Genomic DNA, 24,388 nt, shown 5'->3' on the forward strand with positions numbered 1-24,388 from the left:
AGATTATTTTTGAGTAGCAGTTGCAATGAAGTTTCCCAGAAAAAAAATTCGTAAATCAAGAGTAATGTTTTCTTAGGTTCATAGATTAGTACTAAGCTAACTGCCCTTGCGAGCTATTTTAAGCCTAGCTAATTATCCCTTGTGAGACTCAAACCCTGCACTTTGTGCTTGCAAGGCAAACACCTTAACCATTAGGCCATCCTCCCAACTCATTCTAGCAATCGTGAGATTGTCTTAAGTATGAAGACCAAAGACAGAGATATACAACAATGGTGGATGCACAAGACACAGCTTGGAGCACAAGACAAAGGTAAAGTAAAACAAAACTCAGCAGCATGTACGTTTTGTTAATAATATAACAGTTTATAATTATCAAGTGGCTAAATATCAGTGTTGTGAAAAGTCAGGTATAAAAAATAAGCATGAGACAGTAAAAACGTTAGTAAATATATTTCAAAACCTAAGCAAGGGAAAGCAGAAATGACTTGCTAATGCTTTGTTAAGTTGACTGAATGGGAAGGACTTGTGTGTACATGTATTATAAATTCTAAAAGAGAAGATACTAAATACATGCAAATGTAACAGAATCTGTATAACTGAGTAAATTATTCACTCGCTGTCTCCTAAAATGCTTACCGTGAATGAATGTGACATTTAAAACATGTACATTTTTTGCTGGTCTTTGGGTTATTCAAGCTGAAAATATAAGAGCTTTTGAAGATCTTCACACATCAACCCTGTAGTAAGTACCTCTAAACCTCTATGTCATTTATGATGATTATAAATTGTCCATTACAGATAAGAGTTTGCCTGTGTCCATTGAAATACTTACTAAAGAAAAAAAATGTACATTATATACATATGTATGATGGTAAAAGGCAATCTTTGTACAAGAAGACAATGAAAGCAGAGAAGTGGAGCAGAGTTGTATAAGAGGAAGGGGCTAAAGAAGCCAGAGTTAAACTGGAAACATCAGGTTTGTAAGTAAGTATGGTTGCATGACTTTAAATCAGTGCAAAAGATATTGGAGTTGCATGAGGAATGCTTTTGAGGACAGGTGAGTACAGTGATGTTACATCACCGTTTTTGTGAGACAGAATGCCAGACCAGAATATATTTCTAGTGAAGGAAAGAGAAGATAAAAAGCTTAAAAGATTTGAGAAGCTAGGCATTATTATTATTATTAGTCCCACGAAGCATAGCCAAGTGGACAGTGCTGATGGTTTGTTTTGTTAAAATGGACAAGGACTCAGTACACACTACATATATAGACTTGCAAAGGGTTTCAATGCTATCCCACACTCTGGAGTTATAGAAAAACTTCATAGCTAAATGTTAATTCCATTGTAACTCACTGGATAGCAAATTGGCTCACAAATAGAACCAAAGAAATTATGGTGGGCTGCTCTAATTCCTCCAAATGACCTTCCACTAGGGTTGTACCCCAGGATTCTACCATTGGACCACTCTGTTTTGACATTTACTTTCAAAGCTACTGTTTACAGTTAACAGCTGTCCAAGTTTGTATATGACTATAATGTTGCTGACATCACAAACTTCCCAGAGGACACCAAGACCCTCCAAGAAAATCTTTCCTAAACCAATAGCTGGTGTTAAAACCATGGACTGAAACTAAATGCCAAGAAATGTATAACACTATCCTTTGGCAAGCAACAAGTCCCTTTTACCTCTCACAATGACAGCACACCTTGAAAATTGATACAGTAGTTAGGGACCCAGGAGGCCATGTAGGCAATGGACTGTCCTTCAATCTATCTACTATTGTAAGAAAGTCCTTTTTTCACTGTACAGCTTATTACTAAGGATACAGAGTTCAGGTCCAGGGATGTTATCATCCCACTGTATTCTGTACTAATTGGTACAATCATTGAGTATAATATCTCTATCAGTATCAATCTGTTTATATATTTGACACAACTTGAATGCCTACAATGCTTTCTAACTAAATCAAGGGCTTAAATCATAAAAACTATGTGGACAATCTTAAAGCCTTGCCCCTTTTTTTCATTGTCATACTGGCTACTGAGAGACAGTCTCTGCCTCTAGTACAGAGCCTCATCAGACCCTATTCTGCCAGACCTGCTACATATTCACTAGTGTGTTCACCTAAACACCCACTCAAGACATCACAATGATTTTTGCAACATATGTATCATATGTATCATGGAGAATATCTCTTCTTTGGAATTGTCTTTCTCCCATATAAAGCAACATTTTTCTTTTATACTATTCATATGTAAACTGGATGAACTGATGGGTAACTGCAAATTCATCCCTGGTTAAGCACTCTTGTCCTTCATGGAATAGGGCAACATGTAAATGTTCTGCTGTCTTCTGGGTTATTTGAACTGAAAATATAAAGACTAAAACCCCAATACGAATATATGGCTATGCTTCTGACGATCCTCACAGATCAACAGCCCAGTAGGTACCTTTAACCTTATATGTTTTTATGATGATTGCAAATTGTCCATTAATGAGACTGCGAATACTGAATTATCTGCTGCCTTGTGTGGAAGAACTCATGACCACATTAAATGGTGGAACTGTGTTTGCTAAATCTGCTGTTGCTTATCCACAGACATAGATTCATAGGTTCATAGGTGTGTACTAGGCTAATGGCCCTGGAGCCTTTACAAGCCTAGCCCATAGGATTACCCTGGCATCGTGCCACCTGACTTTAGTTCCCAGTGCCTCTGTCGAGTAGAACCACTGGAGTGATCCCCGGGGTGAACTTTCTATTTCCCATCCACTCATCAAGATTTCTCTTGAAGAGGGCCAGTGAGGTGCTCTGCTTGACATGTATGGGAAGTCTATTCCATAGCACGTGCATTAGCTGACAATAATTCTAAAGTGCATGTAATAATTAAAATGTGCAGTGGTCTGTTTGTATAAAACAGAACACCATTTGGCCTAACCCCTGCACTGTTTAGTTATTAAGTAAACACAGATATTACGATATGAATGTGGAAGTGTACTTGGATGGTTTGTGCGTTAATGAAAATGAGCATCTCAGTAAAATACACAGTGTAGCAACAACTGCAAGATTATGGAACAAAAGTAAAAACCAAAAAAAAAACACAAGACTAGTGAATCATGGCTTGAATATCTAGGACATGTTCATGATGGGAAAGGGATATGTCTGTCTACAGAGAAAGTGAAAGTCATTCATGAAGTGCACTCTGTCCCATACCAGTATTTATTTTATTTTTATTTTACATTTGTTTAACGGGAAAGTCAGACTAGACACAGGTCCATTTTCAGCGGAGGCCCGGGGAGAAAAGCTCCACATTACAATACATTACAAGAGAGTAAAAAGAAGTAGAACATACATACATATGGCATATATACACATCAGGACAACATGCTGCTGATTAGCAAACATACATATAGCATATATGCACACAACAGGACATCATGCTAGTGATTAACATTTCTTACAGTAGACAATCAGAGGTACATTTTTTTTCTTTTGCAGTTATAAGTTTTGTATGGTAAATGTACACGGGTTTGGAAGCTTTCAGGGGAGAAACTGTTTGTACATAGCTGTACCCTGACAAATTCTCTTGGTATGGATTAGCCTGGTGAGTATGAAAAAGTTACAGGTATTTTGGCTTGATTAATTATTATGAAAATTCAACCTAAGAAAAGTCAGCACAGCCTTATACGTCAATAAATGATAAAGTATTTTGATAGTGAAAATGACCCAAGCAGAAATCATTTTGAAAATGTAAGAAATATTAATGTGATAAAGTGCTGGTACACCATGATTAAAATGTACTTATATCACTTGATTGTGTTGCTTCTTACAGCACAGGCACAGTGATGCAACACATCATGTCATCAGGAGATGTTCATGGGATGCTTTACTGCTCTTCATAGTTGCCTTCAATTTCTTAGTGAGCTTTTTTATACTAACTTTATGGATAGGCGTTCTGATCCTTTATAGTAATCTGAACAGTTTCTTCCTTCTGTTACACAATTTGCTTTTTTTCTGACTGACTACCAGAGTGGTTTATTTTTGAATTCATTACAATATTTGGGTCTAATAGGAATTGCCAGTCAATGCACTTGTCTAAATGAGTATAAACATCCGTAGTGTAGGTGGCTGCATATTCCAGGTAGACTGTGTAGTTTTTGTGCGTGAATTTAGATATTTTGCCACAAAATTGTAAAAGGTGTGTCTTTCTGAGGACTTGGGGTGGGGGGGGGGTAAACACTAAACAGGGAAGTGAATATTCTCAGAGTAAAGGCAATCAGTAGCTGGTCTGACTTAACTATTGAGGAACTGGCTGGGGGAGGAGAGATAGGCTGGAGCTAAATTCATGAAAACCTGTCCCACTGGGATTAAGAGCAAGTTGATCCAAAAAGTTTTTGTTTACCCAATCCAAAAAATATTGGACATCCCATATGTTGGTAATGTAGGTACTCCAATCTATGGAGGAACAGATTAAGCTGTTAAGGATTAATGAGACACTGCTTATATGGATATTTTTAAGGAATACAGGAAGCTTTTATGAAAGTATGGAATCAAGGATGAAGATTGATAACAAGCTATAGACTGGAAGTTTGACTTCCCTAAGGTGAGCTGCAGTTCTATGAGCTCACTGGGGAGAGTCTCTGGGTATCACCATTGAAAAGACACTGTTACTGATGAACACTAATACTCTGCTGCATTTACAGGTGGGTTTAAAGGTGTGGTAGGCACAAAACCCAAGCACAGACAGAGTGCTCTCTTTATATTTGAACCATGACGCAGTAAGAACAAAAATATGCACACATTCCAGATAGACCTCCAAATCAGGCACTCTGTTGTTAAAGCTCCTGGCCCTGGGTAAGTCTATCTTGATGATGTCCAATTTGAGTTTGATTTATTTGTTAAGTTGGAATGGGATGTTCATTAAATAACTCTAACTAAAAAACACACAATGGAGCAGCAAAGGCTTTGGACAGCATGCAGAAACCCATGAACTAGAGGTGTAGACCACACTTTAAAAGCATATTGGATTGCCGATCATTTTGTCTAAAGATGATTCAAATAAGATCCAGCAGGAATGACTCCTGCCATTTCAGATGCAATTTCAGGTGGGATTTGCTGCAGGCAAGAAGAGTGGATGAGAGCTTCCTTCTGTGCCATGAAATAGACACAAAGATTCATAGATTGTTAGTAGGCTAATAACCCATGGGGCCTTTCTAAGCCTAGCCAAATTTTCCTAAAAGAATAATGATGCCCTGTATCCAAATAGGACATTGAGGGCCAAGCATTTATAAGCTACCTTTACCCATAAGGGACATGGGTGCCGGGCCCAGTTTTCATTTCCTATTCCCCATCCAGTGGTCTAGGTTGCTCTCAAATTAAGTAACAGATGAACTCATCTTCACATAGATGGGAAGCCTGTTCCACAGGAGGGCTAGTCTCTTGGACACATATCTGTCTCCCCAGTATGCTCTGTGTAAGCCACAGACAAAATCCGGGTCCCTAGACCTTGTATTTGTGGTACTGCTTGACTTAAAATATGCAGGAGATTCATAAGTGTGGGGTTTTCAGAAGTCTTGTAAGCCAGGCATAGATCACCCCTCAACAATCTATAGGAGACTGAGTAGAGGACAGGTGTGTTACAGCTTGCATTCTTTTTGCAAGGAAACTGTGAGTTTGCTCAAGTTGCTGAATATGCCTGGTCAAGTACATACCAAAGGGAATGCTGTGCTCTATGATTGATCTAATAAGGGCAGAGTACAGTGAGTTAATGACCTCTTTGGACCTAGATGCCATGCCCTTATTTCTAAGTTGCACAACATAAAAGTGTTTCCTCACTACTGTGGCCACATGGTGGTTGAATGTAAGGCTACTGTCTATGTGCATACCCAGATCCCTGACCCCTGCGTCAACTGTTAGGGGCATATTATCAACATGGTAAGTAGCCAGGGTGGTTGACTTCCCAAACTGTACAATTATACATTTCTTAGCATTGAGTTTATGACCATGACTTGGGCAGCATTTGTTTGTCAGTGATAGACCTTCTTGAAGAATGCTAGTGTCTGCAGGGGAGTCAATTATAACCCCCAGCGTACAATCATCTGCAAACTTAGTCAGCCATAAACCTTCAGCATTTGCTTCCACTTCACAGAAATAGATGCCAAAAAGGAACAGGCTCAATACTGAGCCTAGGGGGACTCCACTAGTGACTGGCCTCTTGAGGGAGTTGGTCTCACCGATTTTGACATCCTTGGTCCTATCAGTAAGCCAGCTGGCTATCCAGCAGGTGATCAAAGGGTTTAAACCTAATTTAGTGGGCTTGCCTATAATGCCTGAGTAGAGTATTGTACCAAAAGCATTGCCAGGTCTATGTAAGCTGTTTACAGTCTTGCCCACATCCATTGTGCTGGTGACCTTCTGAAAGAAGTCCACCAGATTTATTAGGTATAAGCTTCCTTTAGCAAATTTGAACTGTGATGATCCAAAATTTGCAGGTTACCTATGTCTTCGTTTATCATGTCCATGATGATTCCTTCCATGGGTTTACATATGAGGCAGGTCAGACTTATGGGTCTTTAGTTATCTGGATGAGTGGTTGGACCTGCTTTGTGCAGTGATATGACTAGAGACACCCTCCATTCCTTGGGCACAAAACCTGACTGTAGGCTCCAGATAACATGTGATTAAAGTGGATCAGAGAGGTCATGTTTCATGCTATTTAGTAAGCATCCTGGAATGTTATGGGGCCCATCGATGCAGTGTTTCAGGCCTTGGAAAGTGCATTGATCACCTATTCCCTAGTAATAGTTGGGGAGATTATGGTATGCGGTATTTCTTTTGGACTGTCAAAGGAGAGAGTTGGAGGAGAAATTTGAGTTGAACCAGTCAGCAAAAAGGTTGGTAATGGCCTCTGGTTCAGTGTGGGTGATGCCATTTACAATATGTTCTGCACATTGTTGCATATTACCCTTGAGGTGATGAACATAGCTATAGAAAGCTTTGTCATTGTCCTTTGCCTGAGAACCTATTTTTTTTCTTCAAATTTAGCCTTTGAAGTATTAATTAACCCCCTCAGCTGCCTGTTTAGATTGGTCAGGGGGCTTTAGTATGTTGGGTTTTGTTCCACCTAAGCTTGGTCAAGATTTTTTTCTTTTGTTGTATAACTGATTACTATTGTAATTCCACCAGGATGGCTTGTCTTTTGAGTTTGTCGTATTTTTAATATGAGTGGGCACAGCCCATTCTATACAGCTATCAATATGGCTGTACAGGGATTTTGTAAAGAGCTCCGCATATGCTATGGTGTTTACTGGGTTTGGGGGTGCTTAGAATTTAACTAAGCTGTCCCTTAGTACAGAGAGGCTAGCCTTTGGATAGTTCCTAAAGAACTTTTTCACTGTGTCCCTGGATTTAATTTTTATTTCAAGAAATACTGCCTAATGGTCAGATCTGATGAGGAAGGACATTACACTGGGTGAAGAACTTCGCTCCTTCACGTTTGTGAGTACAAGGTCAAGGATGTCTGTACCCTGGTAGGAGAATGGACCAACTGTTCCAGGATGCTTGTACTGATGGAGTTTAGGAATCGCTAGACATGTGCATTAGAAGTGGTGTAGAATTCCTAAACTATGGAGTAGTTGATATTCCCCATGAAGTTTGTATCGGATTGAAAGATGAAGGACTCTTGTACACTGAGATCAGTACTATGGGTTTCCTGGCACATGGAGGGGGACCTATAGGTTGCAAAGATATGGTATGAGAGTGAGACTCTTTATGGTGAGCCACATATGTATGATTTCCAGTGAGTCATACACTTTTAACTATTTCGGATGTGAGGCTCATTTCAATATAGACTGAGACTCCTCCACCTTTAATTCTCTCCTGTGTAGTAGCTTATCTAAAGTTGTGAAAAAACATTATAACCTTGCATTGCTGGGGTACTCTTTGCAACTTTAAACAATGACTCTATTACTACATATATGTTTACACTCTCCAGGTGGAGGAAGGCTTGCAGAGAGTGGAGTCTCTTATTAAGAATTTTAACAGTGAGTAGTACCACCTTTAGATATTCCTTTGTAGGTTCAGGTAAGTCGCGAGGTTTATCAGTTTGGCATTGCAAAAAGGGCACAATGGGGGTGGAAAAGGTCTTTTCCAATATCTGAAAGGCAAGTGAGGATATGTGCAGCAGTGTGGTCTGTCAACCATGTCCTCCCAAGCTGTCAAATATTGTACCTTCTTGGACTGACACCAGAAGCTAAGCCAATTGTACCATTTTCTGTTGGGAACATGGTATCATCCTTAGAGAAGGTAGCATGCTGCTCAGTGCTAGGCTCGTACCTCCCTGTGACACATAGTCAGTGAGCTCGATCATGTCTCGCTTTATATAGTCAAGGGAGGTACGTCTCAGGTCATGAACACCCACATGGACTGTGACAAAGTCATACTGGTGCTTGTGGTTCAGTGACCTCAGTGCCTGTACGATCTGAAGGATCCTAGCCCCAGAAAGGCAGATAAAAGTTACTCTCTCCTTACTTAGTCTGGTGAAGGGAACATCAGTGTGCTTCACTACAGAATTACCAGTGACCAGGAAATTTGGCTATGCACTGGTTTTCCTTAAGGGCTTAGAAGTAGAGACATTGGATGCAGTGTTACTATGTGCATCCGTGGGTAGTGTTTTAACTGAGTGTATACATGATGGCTGAGGACCTTTTTTTTGACTGTGATGTGCAAGAGGTCTTAGTGTTTTAGGAAGGTTACCTGTCAGTGCTTCGGCATAAGTAGTTTTATTTGTAAGGTCTTTACCCTGTGCAGTAGGTGCTATGCAAGTGTCACTGACAAAATCTTCAGGAGTAGTTTTGCTTGTATGAGAAAACTTTGCCCCCGGCGTTAAAGTATATTTAGATCTCTTGCATATTTTATCTGTTTTATTAAAATAAGTGGCTTGTCAGTTTACATGAGGCAATTGCTACAATGCCTGACAATACCCATCTCATTTAGACTAGTCACAGAGAGAGTTAGAAAGTGGATATCCATGGCTACTTATCTACTAGGAAGGAGAAAGAGGAAATTTAAATATTGAATATGTCAATAACACAGGGAACTTGATAAGCAATGCTCAGCTATGGACAAATTAGATGATGTAGTAGTTAAAAAACATCTGTATAGACAGTAAGGGTATTTTAAGGGAATCACTGTGAGAGATCAGCATCTATCCAGATTACAAGGGGAATTACTCAGTAAGATATCGGCATCTATACAGATCACTGCTAGGCGCTGCTGTGCAGAGAGCAGCAGTTCTAACTACAGACTGTAAAAAAGGTCAAAAAGTGCAGATATTCAACAGAAAAACACAACGCAGCTGCGACAAAACAATGCGACAAACAAGTGCAGAATCAGAGGATATCGTAATGTAAGTCAGTTTGCTCGTAGGTTATGAGCCATGTGATGTGCAACTGTAACACTCAAATGTGCTTCAGCTCTGTATTCTAGTGTGTTAGCTACTGCTTTTGGCTCTGTTATTGTCATAACATTTTGTCTAGCAGACTGCATATTATTTCTTCTTTTTAGTTAGATAGATGTGGCTGCAGTGAACTGTCTTATTGTCACATCCTGGTGGCAAGTTTCATCCAGACTAAAGATTACCTTTTGTTGATTGTTTGACTGGGAGTCAAAGCAGAGGAATAAGGGTTTGAACTGTTAACAAGCTGCTTTCTGTAGTTTGGAATTTGATTTCTTTATCCTTGATTTGTTTACTGTGTGACTGAGCAAATGACTTAACCAGACAATACTTTCAGGCTCCACAAGAAAATGGGCACTTGTGTGTTCCTGACTGTTTCCTGGAATTACTAAATTCTGTGAAAATGCCATGCAGTGTGTTCTTGAAATCATGTTTCAAAAATAGTGCTTTGATGAAAAATAACTAGTTCCTTCAAGTCATAAAATACTGTTGGTGCTTTACTGCATTCTTGTAGAATACAAGAGAGTATGCGAATGTTATGAAGAGTTAAGAGCCCTATTAACTCAATTTCATGCCTCATAGTCTTTGCAGTTGTTATAGCCCTGTAAGTTTTTTTATAGTGGCTATATAGCTACTGTCATATGCTGAAGTGCGTTTGAGTGGTATGCATCAGTTTTACCTTACTTTTACTTTATTTGAGCTGTCCTGACACCTGTTAAGGAGATCTGCTCTCTGGGGTTTAATAACTGGTCTGGCTATTGGAGTGTTGGCTTTGGGGGAAGGATTGAAGTTTAATGGCAAATGTTAGTTAAAACTTTGTCTAATTTCTGTATGGTCTTATCCTTGTACCTGACATCCCCTTATGAATTTCTCTGTCCAAGTAACTACTGTATCCATTACTCTGATAACTTGTCTCAGTGAATTAATGTCTATACGTAACGTCGTACTATATTTTAATGCTCTGTACTCTATCCTACCATAATCTCTACATCTTTTCCTAATCTATAAACTTTCTAAACATATTCCAGTTTTTTATACTTCTTCCTACCGCATTTTCCATATGCTTCCTGCCTCCATTTCTCCTGTGTGAATGACTTGAGACACACCTCACTGGACTATATGAAAAGAGACATAACTGAGCTCTCGCAGATTATGTGTCTCTGGCAGGTATGTCCCTAACCTTAAGCAGCATTTTACCTTTGCCTACGATGATACCTCAATACAAACAAAAAAATGATTGACTTCAACAATTGACTAAGTTTCTGGTGTCATTCAAAGAGGATCCAGTATCTGTCAGCCTGGTCAACAGACCTCGAGCCTTTGCCAGAGATGGACTACAGTTGTCACCCTTGAGATTTCAATTACTGGTTAAGGCTCTTGCCATTCCCCATAGTGCCTTTTTAGGCAATGTCACAAGAACAAAATTCCCAATGTAAAAATACCCTCTAAAAAAAACCTCAAGGTTATACTGCTAAACACTATACACGCTAAGAGTCTAAACCAGAAGCTGCACTCACTGGAAGCAGTCCTTATCCTGTTAGATGCTGACATTTGTGCAGTCACTGACACCTGGTTTAAGGCAGCAGAGAGCACCGTAGCTATGCTAGGTTACATTTTCCTTCACACATTCAGACCACAAACTGAAGGCGTGATAACTACAGGACGTGATGTATCAATATTCATTAAAGATAAATCCACCTCTAGACTGGGTAAACAGCACAATTCCCTTGAATTACTTCAGGTGTAATTGACTCTAGGTAAGATCCCTATTCAGGTCATTGCCAGCTATAGGACTCACTCCTTGAATCAGGACATCCACTCAGCCTGGTTTTGGGTGACTTTAATTACCCGTCCATAGACTGCGTAAATTATACATGTTCTAACTCACTTGCTCAAAGGTTCCTGGACTTCATTAACTCCAATGTCCTACACCAGCTGGTTGACACACCCACAAGGGGCTCAAACATCCTGGACCTGGTACTTACCAGCATGGGGGACTGTTGCACCACCCCCAGTGTGTGGCTGACCTGGTGAGATCTGACCACAAATCAGTCTTGCTAGAAGTAACAATAACACAAGACCCTCCCTTAGTAACAACTAGACTAAAAAACTTCTGTAAGGCCAATTACTACCTCTTATGTAACAGCATAAATAACTTCATAGCCCCTCCCCCCACTGATGGAACAGGCACCTATGCTGAGATATACACCAATGTTTTATACAAGCACCTGTACAGTTGTATTGACTCTGCCATACCTGATAGAACCAAAGCAAGATCTTCAAAGAAAAACAAACCTGCTTGGTGGACAACTGCCATTAATAGGCTATACAATAGGAGAAAGAAATTGCTGTCTAACAGTAGGAAGGAATGGTCTCAGAACTGAAAACACTCCCTCCTCAACTTAAACAAGCAAATAAAACTACTAGTGAAGTCCTCCAAAGCTAACTACAAATCCAAATTAGCTTCCCTAACTAAGGATAACCACAAGGCATTCTTTAGTTACATCAGTAACCCCAAAGGTAAGGCCCAGATTTGCGCTGAACTCTTAGTTAGTGGTACTACATACATAGAACCTGTAGATATAACAAACCTGCAGGATGACAGGTTCAATGAAAACTTCACTCCCTGCCACATATACCCCAAAGCATCCCTAACACCTGTCCAAATCCAAAAACACAGCCTCTATGGGGCCAGACAACATCCCGGGCTGTGTTCTACATGGGTTAAAACAGGAATTAGCATCAACACTGAGCAGGCTTTTCATCATAGCCTAAGCACTGGCTTTGTCCCAGTGGAATGGAAAACAGCTGCTGTCATCCCTTTGCACAAAGGGGTGCATCCTCGGACCCAAAGAACTAAAGACCCATTAGTCTGACCAGCCTTATCTGCAAGGCCATGGAACAAATCATCATGGACATTATTCACAAAGATACAAGAAATCTCCAAATGCTCAACCCCATCCAGTTTGGCTTTGTCAGTGGCAGATCATGTCTATTAAACTTGGTGGACGTCTTCCAGACAGTCATCAAAGCCCTATTTGAGGGCAAATCTGTGCATATGTCCTTCCTAGACTTAGCCAAGGCTTTGGGCACAATTCCCCACTTAGGCATCATTATCAATCCATATATTGTCATGTGGGTTGCAAACTGGCTCACTGATAGAACTGATGCAGTCAAAATAGGGGACTCCACCTCCTCCAGCAGACCTGTAACCAGTTGTGTTCCACAGTGATCAGTTCTGGCACTCCTACTGTTTGGAATCTAATTTTCTGAAGTACAGGCTAAAACTAAAGGACTTTGGCTGACAAAGTTTGCTGATGACTGCAAACTGGGAGCGATCATTGAAACCCCTAGGTACGTCAACATCCTACAAAAAGGTCTTATGCAGACTAATGACTGGTGTCAAAGTCATGGTCTTAAATTTAACATAAAAAAATGCACTCACTCCCTTCGGCAAGAGTGATGTTTCTGAAAACTGCCACATCAATAGCAATACCCTAAGTACACAGTCAGTGGTGAGAGATCTGGGCACACAGGTGGAAAGCAGCCTTAACTTTGATCCTCATGTCTCCACAGTGGTAAGAAGGGCATTTTATATTGCTCATCTCATAAGTAAGGGCATTGCCTCCAGAAGAAAAAGAGGTTATAACCACCCTGTACACTTCCGTCATCAGGCCAATAATTGAGTACAATGCTCCCTTTGCTATGTTCCTTTCCAAACACCTGCAGCAACTGGAGAGACCACAAAGGTTGCTTACCAAGAAAATTCTTATGCGGACAGACTGAAATCATTGTCACTTTACTCTTGTGTCATACAGACTGCTCAGAGACAACCTGTGCCTTGCATACAGAGCAATCTCTGACCCAACTTTAATGGAAATGCTGCACATTCACAAGTCAAATGGCACATGGGTCACTCACTCAAAGGACATTAACCTGGTATATGACATCAACAGAACTTGCTGGACAGACAAATTTGTTTCACAGAGATTCCCCCACCTTTGGAACAAGCTTTCTATTCATATTAAACAAAGCCCCTCGTTGGCCCTATTTAAGCACAATTTAGATGATTGGATGGGTAACCGAAAATTCACCCCAGGGGTTCCACCTGTGTCCCTCTTGGACAGGGGCAATAGGTGCTGATTTTAGTGTCTTCTTGAACCAGACACTTTTGGGAACATGGGTTGAACTTGGCTAGGAACTTGTAAGGGCTGTGGAGCCATTAGCCTAGTAATCTCCTATGATGTTATGATCCTATTGTCACTCATTGAATGCGTTAAGGCTTTAATGCCCTTCATTTCTTGATACACTTGAGACTATATCAAACTAAATATATGCTAACCATGCTGCTTTGTGCCTACATGTTACTATTACATGTTTTGTGTCATGCAATTATACTACTGTGTATACTTAAATGTACTTTATTTTATAATTTTCTTAAATTTAAAACTGTAGAAGTTTTCTCCAAAGCCCTTTGCTGAAAATTGTTTTTTGCTTAGTCGGCCTATCCATGTTAACACAAGAAATTAATTAATTAAATAATTGATTAATAAGTTATTGACTCTGAGTGACAGCATGCCTCATATGCACCCTCTGAAGTAGTGACAATGACTATCATTTCTAGTTCTACTCTCTGTTTTACTTACTTTCTCTACTCAGAGACACACGCAGAGCATTACAAAAAGTGCTATAAAACATGCAGTAAAGTCATTTATTAATAGCACTGACTGACTCTTTTATAGCATATCACAGCATATTCCTTGTTTATTAGTAGAGTTAATTAAGCAACAGAATTATATTTGTGTTGAATCTAGTTTACCAAGCATATAAGGCAAATTCAGTTGATAATTGTCCTTTTCCATTCCACTTCTAGATTAACTAGCATTGCCTCAAAATATAATAGCAGACACTGAGGCAAGCAGCCTAAGAGAAAAAGGGGGTTTTATATTGCTATTACCAAATTATACAGTCATGGTAGTAAGTAGGTTTATTTATTAATCTGTATGAAATTGTACAGCCATGCTCTGAGCTATTCTGTCCTTTTAAGTCAGTCTTGTCTATACACTACACTGTGTGGTCACTCAGAAATTTCGCAACTACTTCTTGTAAAAAAACACACTTTGCATTGTATGTTGCTCCAGGATTTATCACTTTATGAAGATGCCATCTTAAGTGCCATATTCTGTTACCATTTGGAGTTTCTACAATGAGACTTTTTGGTTCCTCACACTTTTGTTCACAGTTTCTGTGAGCAAGATTTTCTTCTTATGGCCTACAATTGTCATGAGATGTACCCAGCAGTGTGATGAACCCTCACTGCAACCATGCAGTCATGATACAGTTTCATAGCCAGACCTTGACTCGAGGGAAATTCACTGTTTCTCTCTCTGCCTGTTCTAGCATGGCTTGACAAAGGAGAAGTGACAGGCCTAGCAAAGAATGAGTATCTAGGTGGAGGTTAGTTTGATTTCAAAATGATTTGCTTTAATATTTAGGACGACATTTTGCATACTACTTCCATAGTTCAAGGTGTTCTTGATAAACAACTTTACAAGTTTTGTATGCTGTTTAATAAATTCATCATTTTTTGGGTAATGAAGTGAGTTTATCATGTTTGATTCCCCATTCTGCAGTGAATATTCGAAATGCTTGACATGCATGTTTGGACCCATTGTTGGCTGTTATTTCATCAGGGTTACAAAAAGGAGATAGGCAGAACTACACTGCTTCTGTAACTCTTTGGTGTAATAGAGATATAGACTTTTCAGCAGCAACTGGGCATTTAGAGTATCTGTCTACAGTTAACAGATACAGATGACCTTTGGTTACCCCTTGTCACATTGACAACAAACTCCTAAAAACTGATCTTGTAGTTAGGGTTCTGGGAACCTATGTTGACAATGAACTGTACTTTGATCACTGTTGTAAGGAAGTCCTTTTTCATTGCACAACTTATATCTAAATGTATTGTGCCCATATCTAGGGATATAATTGGCCCACTGTGCTCAGCTCTCATTAGACCAGTCATTAAGTATAATGCTACTTTTGGTATTTACCTGTCCAAACACTTGTCATAACTGGAATGACCACAATGCTTTCCTCAGTACAAAAATAAAGGGCCTAAATTATAAAAACTATGCAGGTCATCTCAAAGCCTTGTCCCTCTACTCAGTATTATACATATTACTGAAAGTCGACCTCTGCCTTACACATAGAGCATCAACAGACCCTATTCTGTCAGACTTATTACACATTTACTAGTAGAATGGTATCATAAACGCCCACTCAAGAGATCCCAGTCTGTTTTACATCATAAATAGAATATGTTGAAGTGATATGTTCGTTCATAGAGTGTACCACTTATATGGAACCATATTCCACTCTACATAAATGAAAGTACTACATTTACTCTATTTAAATGTAATTAGGATGACTGGATGAGTAACTAAAAATTTACCCCAGATTTCAAACTCATGTCTCTCATGGATAGAGGAAACATGTAAATGTGCAACATATTCATGTTTGGCCCATCTCTGGGTTATTTGTATGCAAAATATAAGGGCTAAAATCTACCTTGCAAATATATGGATTGACTTCTTTAGATCTTCACTGATCAATAGCATGGTGTGTACAATCCTACGACTGAGGAAGTGGACTTATCCATCACAAGCCATTAATAGAAGTTCTCATTACTATGTGGATGGTAGGGCACACATGTATGAGAAGGGCATAGGAGGCCCTTTGATGATGTAGGTGATTATGTTACTGACTAGGGGCTCGGGTTTCAGGCCCAGTAGAGATACCCTCATTGTTGGAATGCCTTTGAGGACACAAACCATTCCAGTGGTTAAATGGATGATGGCCTATCCAGCCAAATCTCATTACTGTGATGGGGGTACCTTCCATGGGGAGATAGAATGGTCTGAAGACTGATAGAGGTTGGCTTAATGGCTGACAGAAACAGGGGCAAAAAGAATATAAGAAGAAAATAAGAAAGACAAAAATTTGCCAAACAATTTTGCATTTGCACAGCTGCTCCATGTTGTAGAGAGATAAAGCTCCAGCTATTGCTGCAGTAACTCATGCTCAGTTAGCAGCTTGCGTGTCTAAGGTGCAGCAGGGGAGAGATAGCCATGCCTATTTATAGGTGAGGGTGCACACCTGGATGCTCCTTGCATTATACTTCTGGTGGAGGCTGTGGAGTCATAAGGGGCCTTTATTTCTTTATGGGAATAAGTAGAGGATATTGGCCATGTCTCAGAGGATGCAATATGATACACGGCATGTCCCCTTTGTATGTCTGTCTGTCAAACATTATCAGCATATGTAAGGGTAAATAGGAGATGGGGCTTAAGCAAGACATATCCTTGGTAGCAATAGGACACTGCACTGTGATGCCTCAATCTTCTCACTGGACATGAGCATGGAAAATAAGACATCTAGGGGTGAACAGGAGAGTCCAGTAGACATATTGGCTGAGGACAGGCACCTGTGATAGTTGATAGTCAGCTGCAGTGCAGAAAAATACTTCAATAAATACTTTTGTATCTGCACATTTTTGGTTAAATTTCTTGAGAGCTGATTTTTTTATATGGATTTAGGTTAGCATTTAGCTTTACTAGACTTACATACTGGGAGTGCATTCTCTGATGTATCTGAGACAATTTTCAAACAAAGTGTGCACTCATCTCCAGGTAAAGGAGATAAGTCCAAGTTTGTTTAGACTTCATTGTGGCCTGCTTTGAGATCCATGCTATGTATGCATCGTGTATTGACAGTAATGGGAAAGAAGTGATTTCGATACTCACTATCCTCAGCGAGATCAGCATTTTCCATATCATCAATATGTGACTCGCTCCTTTTTCCTGTGACACATTTTTGTGTTTCTTGATTGATGTTTGAGGTATACTGCTGAGGCTTTAGACTGAAAATTACCTCTAGCATTACTTTTCGTTTGCAACACGTTTCCTAATGGCCCTTCTTACCACATGCAGAGCACATATCATTATATGGAGGGCAGTGACAAGCAGAGACTATATCACTATATGGTGGGCAGTGACATGCATTTCCTTCCTCTTGTCACACTGTATATATTTTTATTAAGAGACAAGGGAAGTTAGTATAACTGTTCATTACAAACTGGCATAGCATCATAAGGCTGACCTTCAATGTGTACTTCTGTGATCAAATACCCTTTGGGCTTACAGTAAAGATCATTCCTAAATGCATTATTGGGGGTCCCAACAATAATCATATTAGATAGATGTTCACTCAGCTCTTCATCAGTAAACTGACATTTCAGTAGTATATTTGGGACTCAAGCCAGAAAATCATTGATCCTCTCCTGACTTTTGCTTGTAGATAATAATCAGAGTGGTGTAGGAGCTGTGACTCAACAAGAGAACAGATCAGGTGCCTACGGATCAAGGACAATTACAGATACAGAAAACAGATATGCCCAGCTAGAAAAGTAAACTGATATTAAAAATGTCTGAAAGTGAGATATTTCACAAATATATCTGTGGTAAACATCAGAGAAAAATCATAAACCCTTACAAAACATATTCAAAAAGTCTTTGCACTAGTCACCTCCTAAATGAAGAGAATGATATTTAATCAATAAATCATGAAATGTAGACTAGACAAGTAACTACACATAGATATATCTGCTAGATTATATTTACTAGAAAAGCATGAAAAACTGTTGGAAAAAGAATTCAAGCTTATATAGGTACTACTGCCATTAACAATGACAGATGAAAAGGAAAAATAATTTCAGAGGTTTAATGACAATGAAATAGAAATACAGGTACTGAAAGATAATGCAGTGAAAGGTTGGCCTGAGCAAAAATCATTAGTGTGATGACCTACCACTGCACCAGTAATCAAGGGCATCAATCCTCACCACTGGCAACAGTGGGAGGTGCACACTGGGAGGATAACAGGTACACAAACAATATTTCCAGATGCAGCTCTCTGCATCAACTGCAATTTCACTTAAGTGTACACAGAGGACACAGTCAGTCTGGGGTTGGTTTCTCCCTCGTTCTCGAGATCCCTAATAAGATTCCCCACTGGCACAGCTATAGAGTTGAGATCTCAGCTGACTGGCCAAGCCAAGACCTTCAGCACCCTCTCTGTCCAACCATTGCTTCAGGTCCCTGCTCAAGTAGCTGACACACACACTCTTTGAGGTTTGATTTACACGCACACGCACACTCACCTGGGAAAGGCTGGCACAGGTTTAGTAGCTATGCCCCCTTTTGTCCGGACTACAAGGTAGTTATCACTGCCACCAGTCAACTCCTTATCAGCTACTTTAAGGCCCTTAACAAAGGGTGTCCAATCTTACTGTACAATATTAATATTAATATTAATAAAAATGGTAGTTTGACCAACAGCAAGGCTGTTAGGAGTGGCCCACAGTGTCACCAAGTAAATATGCAAGTACTCTCAAAACTTAAATATGTCTCAGAAAGGTCAGTCACAATGAAAAGTTTAAATATATTTAATAATAAATAATAAAAGAACAAGTCAATACTAAATTTATATTCACAGTGACAACAGCATTCAAAACCACAGGAAATATGTAAAATAACATTGCAGGGCATTCTCAAATAAATAAAGAAAAATATCTAAACTAAGTTTCACTATATTCCTGACTGAATCTAAGAGAATTACTATACCCTAGTTAACTTACTTAACAGCAAGGCAGATGTGTAGTGAATGAGTCTTCTAGTCAGGTCCAAGACAGAATACAAAATTCTGTCTGTCACTAAGAGAGTTCTCAAATTAATATCTCAAATATTACTGCTGGGATAGCTTGCAGAATGGCATCATTTCTTGTCATCTGACTCTATCCCAGGTGAAACCCCCACTGCTGGAAGTTAGCAGTATTTAGCATCTACCTATGAAAAATACATAGACCTCAAATCTTTGGCAGATGATGGAAGTCATAAAACAATTACATCGCTCCACATTTCAAGCTTAGTAATTATATCACCTTAAAGACAACACAGAAAACTCCCTTGTACAACCATTCTATCTCTAGCTGACATTAAGTAATTTAATTTCAGCTATTTTTCTGAAGTTAACCAGCTGTATTCCAGTTTCCACTGTTAAAATATATACATTTCTGTTCTTTTCCAGTAGGGCACACTGTGGATCCATTTTAAACACAAGCATTTTGCAAATACCCTTTTCAACACACGTCTCTACAAACAAGATTGATATACACATAACATACAGTTCTAATACAGTTGGAAGACAAGCATCTTATATAAATCATGTTGATATTCACAAATGACATACAATTATTTACAAATTTCCAGCTAGCTGTGCTGGCAGTACCTGTTTTGTTACACTTAGTATGGAAACAGAATCTTTTTTTTTTTTTCAAGGGGGACATTTGTCATGTCCAAGGCTTATTGTTCAAAGATTACAAAATAATAGCCACCAGTCAACAGAGAAAACAAATGCTTGCGAGGATACATTACTCATATTATGAAATAGTAAAGGGCAAAGAAATATCAAGATGTACCTTAACCAGGAACATCTCATCACAAAAAGTAGCACATAGGTATAGCCTCTGCAATGTCTACCATAATAGCACTCTTAAAGAAGAAATGCTAGCATACTCAATTGCATAGTATCTGTGCTGTTTAATATTAAGTTGTTCAAGTTAATCTTAAAGAAGAAATGCTATCGTAACCTGTTACATATCAGGTGTGGTGTATTATTGTGCACTGATTCATTCAAGTTCAGAGAAACCATACATTTTACATGTGTAGGTTATTATCAAAGTTCATTTAAATAATCAGACTGGCAGACATAACTATGAATGTGATGACTTTACTAAAGTAACAAAAAAAAGTCTTTTTTTTCAAAACTTAAACTAAACAACTTTAAACATACATTTAAAAATCCCGTCTGCTTGTGTTACACTAAGTAAGTCAAACATCAAAACAAAAGAACTCCTATTTAATCTTCTTTAAAAAACTAATCCAATTAATATATCACAATTTAAAATTTAAAAATAATAGTATATTTAATAAATAAAATTATTTGACAAAACAACTTTAATTTTAATTGTTACAAGACAATGCATGTTTTTTATTTGTTATAATATAAATGTCATTATAATATTTTTTTTTGTATATGTATATATATATATATATATATATATCTTTATTTATTATCATCATTGATATATAATTATATTAATATCTCATCTTATATTATTAAAATTTCTTCATATTCATATTTAAATATATAAAATGATTAATATATATACTGATATGACTATATAAATTTACTAACAATAATAATATAAATAATAATGTTGTTATTATAATATTTATATATATAAAATAATTATAATAAATAAATCTATATACCAATAAAATTATATAAAATTTTATAAAATTATATAATATAATGTATATTTATAACTTGTAATATATGTATAAATTATAAAAAATGTATTAAATTATGTATGAATTATGTTATGAATATTAAATTTTATTATTCTGAAATGTTAATTCATTATTCTATTTAAATTGATTTAAAATAAAAAAAATTTTTTTTTAAATAAAATTAATAATGTTTGCATAAGTATATGTATAAAACTATATCTATAATCTTATTTTATAAATATACATAAATAAAAAAAAAAAAATTTTTTTTTAAATCTTTTAAATATTTAATATTAAATTATGTTAAAAATTTATTTTATCTGTCCAAATTTTCTCAAAATTTTAAAATTTTTTTTAAAAATTTTTTATGATAATTTTTAAAATTTTAGCATATTTCTAATAGCCATAATAGCTCCTCTTTCTTGTTTGATACTCATTTGTCCATACATTTCTTTTTAAATTTATTTGTTAAAGTTTTAAAATATGAACTATGACAATTTAAAAACAATCTTATCTGTATCATTTTATTTTTCATTCTTTTTAAATTTTTTTTGTTATTGTTTATGTTTTTTTGGCTCTAAAATCTCCTGTTCTTAGTTGCCATATAAAATCATTTCTTTAACAGATTAGAGTCACAGAACAGTCTTTTAGGAATGACAGTATTTGTAGAATTTCAAAAAAATGAAAATCTTATGTCAACTAATGCAAATGAAGGAAGCATGTTTTAATCAAATGTCATGGAAATAAATTCAAAATTTGAAATTTAATTTTTGTTTTAAATTGTCAGAGTTAATATTTCATATTTTTTTTATTTTAAAAATTTAAAAAAAATTTTTAAATTTTTTTAAAATGTTGTTATTAAAAATGTTTAACAATATAATAAACAAATTATTTACTATAGTATTATGTTTATTTTTTTTAAAAATTTTAATTTTACAAAAATTTTTAAATTTTTCTATATAATAATAATTTGAAAATAAAGAATATTTTATTAGTAAGTAGTACAGATATCTTACAATATACAACAATAAATACATAATTATAATTTATATAGTCAACACATGGAGACAAGTTTCACACTAAATTTATATCAAATAATAATATAATATAATAATACATACACAATATTTAGATTTATTTATATAGATTTATTTGTATACATTTACATATACTTATATATATTTATTTAATATTAATTACACAAATATTTATATTATTATTATTATTATTATTTAATTCATCAAATCAATCAAAATAATATTATTCTATAAGTTATTATTATTTAAAGAGATAATATAATAAAAAGAAAAAATCAAAATTCAGAAATATATATATATATATATATATATATATATATATATATATATACATATACACACAAAAAAAAAATAAAAATGACATATACAAATAAATATATATAAAACATGTCAAAAATGAGTCTCACTTTTTATCTCACTCAATGCACATTGTCACTTTTAAGTCTCTCTTACATCTACTTTTAAAAATTTTAAATTGTGATCAATTAATTAATACACAAATGAAGAGAGAAGATTATATAAGTGGTGAGTTTAGTTTAGTTTTGACTTTTGATGAAGTTGGGTTGGGAGACAGAGTAAAAAAAATGTATGTTTAAACAATCGACTTTACTAAAGTGTATATTCTTGAAAATGGGGATGCCTGATGGTTTTATTATCTGCCAATGATCCCCAGTATGTCAGAAATTCAAATGATTTGTGCACAACTGGAATTTAAACTTCATTTAAAAACTCAGTCCACACTATTCTCAGTATAATTGACAAGGGAAGGGAATTATAGAATTGCTCAAAGAACTGAAACAAAACCTGAGGACAGTCATCTGACAGTTATTTGTGTTTCCTTTGAGCTATTTTTGTTGTTGTTTAGCAAAAAAACATGTTAGAAGTAAGCATTAATGCCTGATAGGATATGTATTATGTGTGTGTGTGTGTGTGTGTGTGTGTGTGTGTGTGTGTGTGTGTGTGTGTGTGTGTGTGTGTGTGTGTGTTACTGGGAAAATAACACCTGCCCTGGGGTACTCTGAGGCCTGATGCTACAAGATGGAGCACAACAAAGCAGCTGGTTTTGTCAGCCATTTCATTTCAGGCCAATACATACTGGATTCTCCTAGGATGACATCAGTAATTAACTAAACTCAATTATCTTTTGTTTGTATTGTGGCATCATTCTAAGCGATGGTACAGTATTGCTCAATACTAGTTCAATTCCCTCTACAGATGCATCATATGATTCAAGGAGGTGTATCTCAAATGACTCCCACTTGTGCAATGATGAGGTCATACATGTACCAGAAGTGAAGGGACTTCAAGGCTTTAGTGTTGCTACTTATCCAGTCCATTGGGAGGCAACTAACCATTATCCTGACTTTGGTCAGCCTGGTTAGTGGAGCATTTGCGTGTCTAACTATGGAGCCACCCAATAACTAGGATACTGACAGATGAACTAGCTTGGTATTGCTGCTTTAAGGGCATCTGGTGTGCTAGTTACATGCTGCCCTGTTAATATCTTTATTTCCTATGGTCTCAGAGTGAGCTATATGTTGGATATGAGCTGTAGATACTCAGTTGCATGCAGGAGGTAAATCTGAGGATTTAGGCTAATGCCTACTCTTTGGAGTTCTAAGAGGCTTTAGTAAAGATTTTTAATGGTATCAGCAAACAAATTAACTTGGAGTTTGTAATCTGTGGATGTTGTGGAGGTGCTGGCAGGGGTAAAACAATGTTAAGTTTATTGCATTGCAGCCTGCTGAGACGGACACTTTCAGCTGAGTTACGTACCTGTACTTCTCACAGACAGTCATTTGGGTTTAGTAGGAGTTCATTATCACTGAGCAGGAGGCAGGTCATACGCTGCTTCAAGATTCCAAGGGCTATAAGGCCAGCAACAGTGGGAGGTTGTGTGACTCCCCATGAAGACCAGTGCTGCTAGATTTAGATTTAAAGTAAGTGAGGATCTAAAGCAGAGCTAAGGAAATCTTCTTGATTTTATGTATAGACCCACACTACTCAATGTAAATGGTACACAGGAAGCTTGTGCAAGTCAGCGCAAGCAGTTTAGACAAACCAGAAATGGATAAGTAAGTTATCAATATTATAAAAAGGTCCCCTTACGCAATATGGAAATACCATTACCAGCTCAGCACATCTCTGCTTGGTAATTGCAACAGAACAAAAAACAAATTAAAACTTTGTGAAATCTGAAGCTGATGTACTCAAAGCCATCTAGGACATGCAGCAATTAGTCTCATTTGCTCTGTGATCAAAACACAACTGATTCCATAATGGCTTCCACCTAAGGACCAGTACATTTCCTCAAGGCTGTGATTTAACTTGAACAAAATAGCATCAAACAATACAAAACAGCACAGAATGGCTAAAGTATAGCCAGCAATATCAGGAAAAACAGTATTAGCTGAAAATGACTAAAGTGGTATAAAAAGTACAGGCAATGCAAAAAAGAGCTCAAATGACTAAAACAGTATAC

The 24,388-nt window shown here is 37.1% G+C and overlaps 1 long non-coding RNA gene across 2 annotated transcripts in view; it reads right to left on the reverse strand.

Moving 5' to 3' along the window:
• Window positions 1-24,388, reverse strand: part of LOC122806410 — a 485,813-nt gene that overhangs the window by 437,827 nt on the left and 23,598 nt on the right. The window lies entirely within an intron of this gene.

This window comes from Protopterus annectens, chromosome 7.part0 (assembly GCF_019279795.1).
Source record: "Protopterus annectens isolate FY-2018-M chromosome 7.part0, PAN1.0, whole genome shotgun sequence".
In the NCBI taxonomy this organism is placed as follows: Eukaryota; Metazoa; Chordata; order Ceratodontiformes; family Protopteridae; genus Protopterus; species Protopterus annectens.